The sequence below is a fragment of the Cupressus sempervirens genome, chromosome 11, assembly GCF_028749045.1.
Source record: "Cupressus sempervirens isolate cs-2001-9-10 chromosome 11, ASM2874904v1, whole genome shotgun sequence".
Classification (NCBI taxonomy): Eukaryota; Viridiplantae; Streptophyta; class Pinopsida; order Cupressales; family Cupressaceae; genus Cupressus; species Cupressus sempervirens.
In genome coordinates this window covers 812,097,130-812,105,293 of record NC_143128.1, presented here as the reverse complement: position 1 = coordinate 812,105,293, position 8,164 = coordinate 812,097,130, and positions in this window count along the sequence as shown.

The window sequence follows — 8,164 nt, the reverse complement described above, 5'->3', positions numbered from 1 at the left end:
TGGCAATGGTATTTTTGCTGAATAATACATGGTGATGGATGCTTTTGGAGGCTGGGTTTTTTTCCTCAATGAGGGTTTCCCAGGGTATATCTTGTGTCACATTTTGTGGGTATGTTGTCTATTCTCTTGCATGTGGATTTTAATTCTATGTTTATTTCAGATTTATTATGGGTTATGTGGAAACGGTTATATTCTTTATTACCAAGTTTCCTTACAATATCTTCTATTCTAATTGAGGATACTAGGGAAGTCAACATCGGTTCTTCAGAGATCCCTAGGCTTGTTCACATTGTTGCATCCCTATCACAAGACCAAGTTGATCTCCTCTTTGAGGTCTTAAGAGAGAACATTGGCCAATTTCCATGGTCATATTAGGACATGCCAGGGCTTGATCCAAAGCTTGTGGTTCATAATCTTGTAGTCAATCCATAGATCAAGCCGGTTAGACAAAAGCTTAGAAAAGTGCACCCCAAGGTGGCAAAACTGGTCAAAGCTGAGTTAGAAAGAATGTTAGCTACTAAGGTTATCCGACCTATCAACTATTTAGAGTGGATCTCCAACATGGTCCCCATCACTAAGCCTTCTGGTTGTATATGAGTAATGTTAGTATGCTAATAGAAACCAAATTTAAATAAAGCTTCTACAAACTAAACAAAATTCATAAACTTCAAGATAGACTAAGATGAACTCTCAATTGAGAATATGAGCTATTAATGGGCTCTCTCAATGAGAAGCTCTCTTGTTGAGTAGCTTTGTCTAAATAGATAGGATGTATGCTCAATATGCTTCCAAAAGCTTCAATGGATGATTGTGGATTTTTGGTGTGGATATATGGCTTTAGTATGGATTTGGCTCTCAAAATAGCATTATAACTTTACTTCATGGATTGTGTTATTTTGCAAAGGGGAAGGATCCAATTTATAGGCAAGAGGCTTGAGGGTTTGAGGGCTAAGATGCAAGGATGGGAAAAAGCTTATGGAGGGCTCAGATTGCATGAGAGGAGAGCACATGGATTGTGCTTCCTTATAGCCAATCAAGGAGTGACACATGTCACATGGTGAGAGGATGGAGGAAAGGGGAAGGATGAGTCAACAAAGGAGGCTCAAGGGATAAAATCTTCATAAAGACCCTCATAATGACTTGTAAGAGCAATAAAAGGGCTTGTAAGAGTCATTTATGACCTAGTGGACTTCATAAAGTTTTATGGTTGAGATATTTTGAGGGTGATGAGAGCAATTTCGACTTGGACTTGATTAGGAAGGTTTTAAGCTTGTTTAGGCTTGTGCAAATGATTAGAGGATGGATTAGGATGGTTTAGGATTAGCTTAGGGATAGGCAAGTGGATGGCATTTAATGAGGGTGGGTGAAGGAGGAGATATTTGTTAACTTTGGCTTGGGTTAGTAAGTTTTAACCCATGTTTAGGGAATGTGACAAGGTTAGGAGGGGATTAGGATTAGGTTTAAAGACATCTTCTAGAAGAGTCTAGACTTTGGATGAGGATAAAGACTTTCTAGAATAGTCTAGAATTTCCTAGGATGAGGATGAAGACTTTCTAGAAGAGTCTAGAACTTCTTAGGATGAGGATAAATTAGATTTTTAGGAAATAAATAAAGTTTTATTCATTTCAAGGGTTTGGGTTGAGGAGATATTTATTAAAACTTTTTTAATAAACATGAGGATTAATATTTAATCTTAATTAAATATTTTGAGTTGGGATTAGGGGTAGGAAATGATGGGATTAGCCTTTAATCAAAATTAAAGAAGGATTAGAAGATTTTGGAAGAGGTTATTGGTCATAAGGAAATTGGCCAAGTTTTGGGCAAAAAATAAATTTTTTATTTATTTTAAGATTTTTGGTCAATTTATTAATTAAATAATTAATAAATAAGGAAATAATGTTTAAATAAGATTTAAACATTTTAGGGAGGGATTCCTTAATTAAATATTTTTAATTAGGATAAAGGGATTTAATGGCATAAAAATTAATTAATTAATGATGATGTCATCAGAAATTTTTTTTAGAAAATAAAAATATTATTTTCTAAAGGATTTTTAGGTGTCTACACTGGTGACATCAGAATCTGAACTGATTTCAGAGATCTTAACAAAGCTTGTCCAAAAGATGATTTTTCCTTGCCCAACATAGATATGATTGTAGATCTTACAACTGGACATGAAATTTTGTCCCTCATGGATAGATTTTCTAGGTATAATCAAATCAAGATTGCAGAAGAGGATTAACATAAGACAACATTCACTACCCCTTGGAGAACCTTTTGCTACAACATGATGCCTTTTGGCCTAAAGAATGTTGGGGCTACCTATCAAAGAGCTATGACAACCATTTTTCATGATCTCATCCATAGCATTTTGGAGGATTATGTGGATGATATCTTGGTCAAGTCTCATACCTTCATGGATCATCTTGTTGACCTGGAGAAAGTCTTTGATAGGTTAGCCAAATATCATCGCATGCTGAATCCCAAGAAATGTGTCTTTGGGGTCACATCTGGCAAGCTTCTAGGCTTTATAGTTTCTAAACGAGGTATAGAGATTGACCCCAAGAAGGTCAAGGCTATCTTAGACATGCCTCCTCCCTAGACACTACGACAGCTTTGTTCTCTTCAAGGAAAGCTTCAAACTATTCGGTGCTTCATCTCCCAGCTTGTAGATAAGTGTACACCATTTTCACATTTACTGAAGAAGGATGAGAACTTCAAGTGGGATCCTTTATGTTAGTGCAGCTTTGACCATCTCAAGTAGTATCTCATCAATCCCCGTATCTTGGTTCCACCAGTTCTTGGTCGTCCCCTAATTTTGTACATATCAACAACACCTACTGCTCTAGGGGCACTTCTAGCACAGCTCAATGACTATAGCAGAGAAAGAGCCATCTACTACATCAGTAGAACCCTAGTTGGTTATGAACTCAATTACACTCCTATGGAAAAAGCTTGTTTGGCAGTTGTTTTCTCAACTCAAAAGCTTCGCCATTACATGCTAAGTCATACCATCCAACTAGTCTCCAAGATTGACCCTCTCAAGTATATGCTCTCTAGAATAGCACTTACAGGCCGTTTGGCCAAATGGGTTATGCTCCTTAGCGAATTTGACATCCAGTATGTGGATAGAAAGGCAATCAAAGGGCAAGCTATAGCAGATCACCTAGCTAATGCACCTCTAATAGATGCTTATCTGTTGATCACAAAATTTCTAGATGAGGATATCTGTCTAATTGAAGAACAACCCCCATGGAAACTTTATTGTGATGGCTCATACACATCTCATGGATCAGGGGCAGGAATATTGTTGTTCACACCTCAAGGAGATTACATTCCAAAAGCCTTCAAGCTACAATTCCCTAGCACCAACAATATAGCTGAATATGAGGCCCTCATAGCAGGATTAAAGATAGCTGCAGAATGGAACATTGCTGAGTTACAAATCTTTGGTAATTCTTAGCTCATCATCAAGCAAGCCCTAAATGAATATCAAACCAAAGATGAAAAGCTATTACCCTACAAAGAGCTAGTTGATCAACTAAACCAACATTTTACAAGGCTTCAGTTTACACAAGTGCCTCGAATATAGAACAAAGCAGCAGATGCTATGGCTACTATAGGCTCGCTCTTGAAAATTCCCCAAGCAGCTACACAGTATGAGTTTTTAGTGGAGCAACTCCTCACACCCGCCTATGCGAATGAGGATTCAAACCGTGTTTGTATCTTGGTTAGTCCCCAATCCCCTTGGTACCATGAGACTCACGCTTACCTTAATGATGGTATCATATCCCCTCACCTCACACGTACCCAATGCCAGAACCTCATTTGAAAATCATCCCGCTATGTTATCATAGTCAATACCCTATATCGTCAAGGTTATCATGATACTCTCTCTCGATGTTTAGACCAAAACGAGGCCGTGATGGTGTTAAAGGAAGTACACTCTGGACTTTGCGGTGCCCACATGAGTGGTATTGTCCTAGCATGAAAAATCCTTAGAGCAAGCTACTATTGGCCTACCATTGAAGAAGACTCCTGTGACTTTGTCAGAAAGTGTCTCCCATGTCAACAGCATGCAAATCTTGTGCACGCTCTAGCATAGGATATATAGCCTATTGAACCACCTTGGCCTTTCGCTTGTTGGGGCCTTGATCTAGTTGGAACTATCACACCCCTCTCATCTGATGGACATAAATGGATAATAATAGCTACAGACTATTTCACTAAATGGGTGGAAGCAGTCCCCCTAGTCTTAGCTACAGGAGTTCAGGTCTCCAAGTTCATCTTGTACCACATTGTTTTCTGCTTCGGCATCCCATCCACCATCTTCACCGACCACGGAGGTAACTTTGAAAATCTCAACATGGAAGAATTATGCACTTCCCTCTGCATCCATCACCACTTTTCTAGCCCATATTTCCCACAAGGTAACGACCAGGTAGAGGCAACTAACAAAACCCTCCTCAAAATCCTAAAGAAAGTTGTCAATGATTCTGGCCGTGATTGGCACCTACAAATAAATCCAGCCCTATGGGCCTATCAAACTTCCTTCTATACATCCACAGGCACAACTCCATACTCCCTAGCCTATGGTGTTGAAGCGGTACTACTTATAGAGGTTGAACTTCCCTCCTTGCGCATATCTTTGCAAGGGTAAATATCAGATGAAGAATACAGAGTAGCTCGACTCAGCCAGCTAGATCTCTTAGACGAGAAGGAACAACAAGCCTATGATCATCTCACATTCTATCAAACTCATCTCAAAAGGAATTTCAACAAGAAGGTGCTTTCATGACACTTTCAGCCAGGTGACATGGTCCTTAAAGAAAATATGAAAGTCCAAGCAGATATAGAAAAGAAAGGCAAGTTTGAACCTACATGGCTTGGTCTTTATGTTGTCACTGCTTCCTTTGGCTCTAGAGCCTATCAGCTATCTACACTGGAAGGAGAACTCTTGAATGATCCTACTAACATCATTCATCTCAAAAAGTTCTATGCTTGAAGATCCTTGGTATACCCAGCTTTTGAAAAATACAAAAAAAATATTAAAGAGAAATAAGCGTCCAATGGTGAAAACTTGGCAATTCAAGCGCCTTGGATAGGTACTTTGGTAAAAACCTGGTAATTCAGGTGCCTTGTGTACTAAGACTAATCCATTATCTATCACTATCCTATCCCTCATCCATTCACCCACCATCCCATAAAACACTTGCTTGTTCTCTTGGTGTTCCAACCAAATATCCAAAATCTAATGGAGCTTGTAAATACCTCCTGTACAGCTTGTAAAATCTTGTACCAAAGCTTGTATTATACCTTGTAAATCTTGTACCATACCTTGTATATCCAAATCTTGTCCAAAGTTTGTACCATATTCCAGCCTGTAAATAATCTTGTATCCTAGATTGTATACTATCACGTGCACACACAAAACCCCATTTTCACTTAAGCTTTTCGCAAACCATCTACCTATCCACCTATCACCTATTATAGACATCCCATCCTTGACAAACATTTCCATCTCACAAAAACCAAAACATGAAAAAACTTTTCCATTTGTAGCATATCTTGGTCCATCAGCTTATACATCCTCTTTAGCTTAGTACCATTGTATTATCCAGCGTTCATGTCAGTTCGTCCTTGATCAGCATCTTGCACCCATCGCACATCTTGGTTAGCTATTCCAATGCATCCTTTAGCTAGATTTCCTATCACCAAAGTGTTATCTTTCTTAGTTCAGCTTGCCAGACGCATCACTCATACAAATCCACCAGCTTAGGTGCTCTTCGATAGGTCCTTGCAGGATATAGCTTTCCTCATGTCTAATCTTGGTCCGTTAGTACCTCGTCCTACCCATCTCGTTGGCAAATGGTTCTCTTTTGGATTTTTGCTTTCTTTTGATTTGGACTCTTCCCTGGTGGGTCTTGAAATATCTTTTCCAAGCAATCTCCTTATTCCCTCCTCAAGGTTGCCACAATCTTCCATATCATGGTATACTGCGAATGGGGCAATCAGAGTGTAAGGTCTTGATCATGTCTTTTGCTTGTTTTCTTTTCTGCTTGTGGGTTACCCAGTGTCATTTCCACACTACTTCCTCTAGGATTCATGTGTGATACTGGGGCAATCCTTGCGTATTTTTTTTGAGTCAATTTGTCAGTCCTCTGGACAGTTGGTGAAAAGGCCTTGATGTTCTTGGTAACCTTGGCAATTAACCAACAGTCCTATAGCAAATCTAGTGCTCAACTACATGGTGGTACTTCTCTTTGAAGTATCGCCTTGCTCAAAAAGCTTCAATGGTTTTCCTTCATCTCCATTATCCCCCATCCATATCCAGCATCCATCTCTCCTACCCCAGCTTATGCATTAGTATCTCTTTGAATCACTCCTCACCTTTATCTTTAGGAATCCACAATCCTAGTCTTAGGGATCCACCAATCCAAATCAATCCACCAAGCCTCATCTTTCAAAATCCACAATCCTAGTCCTAGGGATCTTTGAAACCCATCTTTCACCAATTTGACTCTTTGAAATTCTGTTGCATCAGCTTTTTAATCCCCTCATCCATCTCCCCATCTTGGATTCCTTTTATAGCGCTCTACTCCTTCATTCTCCACCTTCCGTAAAGTCTTAAGCTTGCTTCCTCTTGTGCATCTGATTCTCCTTTATCATTCTCCCATAGTGAGAGTTTGAGCTAATTCAGCCCCTTCTCTTTGCCAATCTGAGTTTCCTTGCTCATTCGAGATTCTTGTACTTTTCAAGAAGCCATCGAGCCTCGCTTTCTCTCCCCGCCGCCTTCTTGAGGGGGCATCTCACAGTCCATTCTCTCCTCTTCTGCTTTAGCCTTGGGCATCTTATTTTCTTATCTTTGATGCCATGCCACTTGTGGCATCACATCAAAGAGGGGCAAAATGTAGACACCTAAAAACCTTTAGAAAATAAAGTATTTTTATTTTCTGAAAAATTCCTGATGACATCATCATTTATTAATTAATTATTTATTTAATTTATTTATTTATTTTTATGCCATTAAATCCTTTTATCTTAATTAAAAATATTTAATTAAGGAATCCCTCCCAAAAATGTTTAAATCTTATTTAAACATTATTTCCTTATTTATTAATTATTTAATTAATAAATTGACCAAAAAACCCAAAATAAATAAAAAATTTAATTATTAGTCCAAAACTTGGCCAATTTCCTTAAGACCACTAACCTCTTCCAAAATCTTCTAATCCTTCTTTAATTTTGATTAAAGGCTAATCCCATCATTTCCTACCCCTAATCCCAACTCAAAATATTTAATTAAGATTAAATATTAATCCTCATGTTTATTAAAAAAGTTTTAATAAATATCTCCTCAACCCAAACCCTTGAAATAAATAAAACTTTATTTATTTCCTAAAAATCTAATTTATCCTCATCCTAAGAAGTTCTAGACTCTTCTAGAAAGTCTTCATCCTCATCCTAGGAAATTCTAGACTATTCTAGAAAGTCTTTATCCTCATCCAAAGTCTAGACTCTTCTAGAAGATGTCTTTAAACCTAATCCTAATCCCCTCCTAACCTTGTCACATTCCGTAAACATGGGTTAAGACTTACTAACCCAAGCCAAAGTTAACAAATATCTCCTCCTTCACCCACCCTCATTAAATGCCATCCACTTGCCTATCCCTAAGCTAATCCTAACCCATCCTAATCCATCCTCTAATCATTTGCACAATCCTAAGCAAGCTTAAAACCCTCCTAATCAAGCCCAAGTCGAAATTTCTCTCATCTCCCTCAAAATATCTCAACCATAAAACTTTATGAAGCCCACTAGGCCATAAATGACTCTTCCAAGCCCTTTTATTGCTCTTACAAGCCATTATGAGGGTCTTTATGAAGATTTTATCCCTTGAGCCTCCTTTGTTGACTCATCCTTCCCCTTTCCTCCATCCTCTCACCATGTGACATGTGTCACTCCTTGATTGGCTGTAAGGAAGCACAATCCATGTGCTCTCCTCTCATGCAATCTGAGCCCTCCATGAGGTTTTTCCCATCCTTGCATCTTAGCCCTCAATCCCTCAAGCCTCTTGCTTATAAATTGGATCCTTCCCTTTTGCAAAATAACACAATCCATGAAGTAAAGTCATAATGCCATTTTAAGAAGCCATTTTACATCAAAA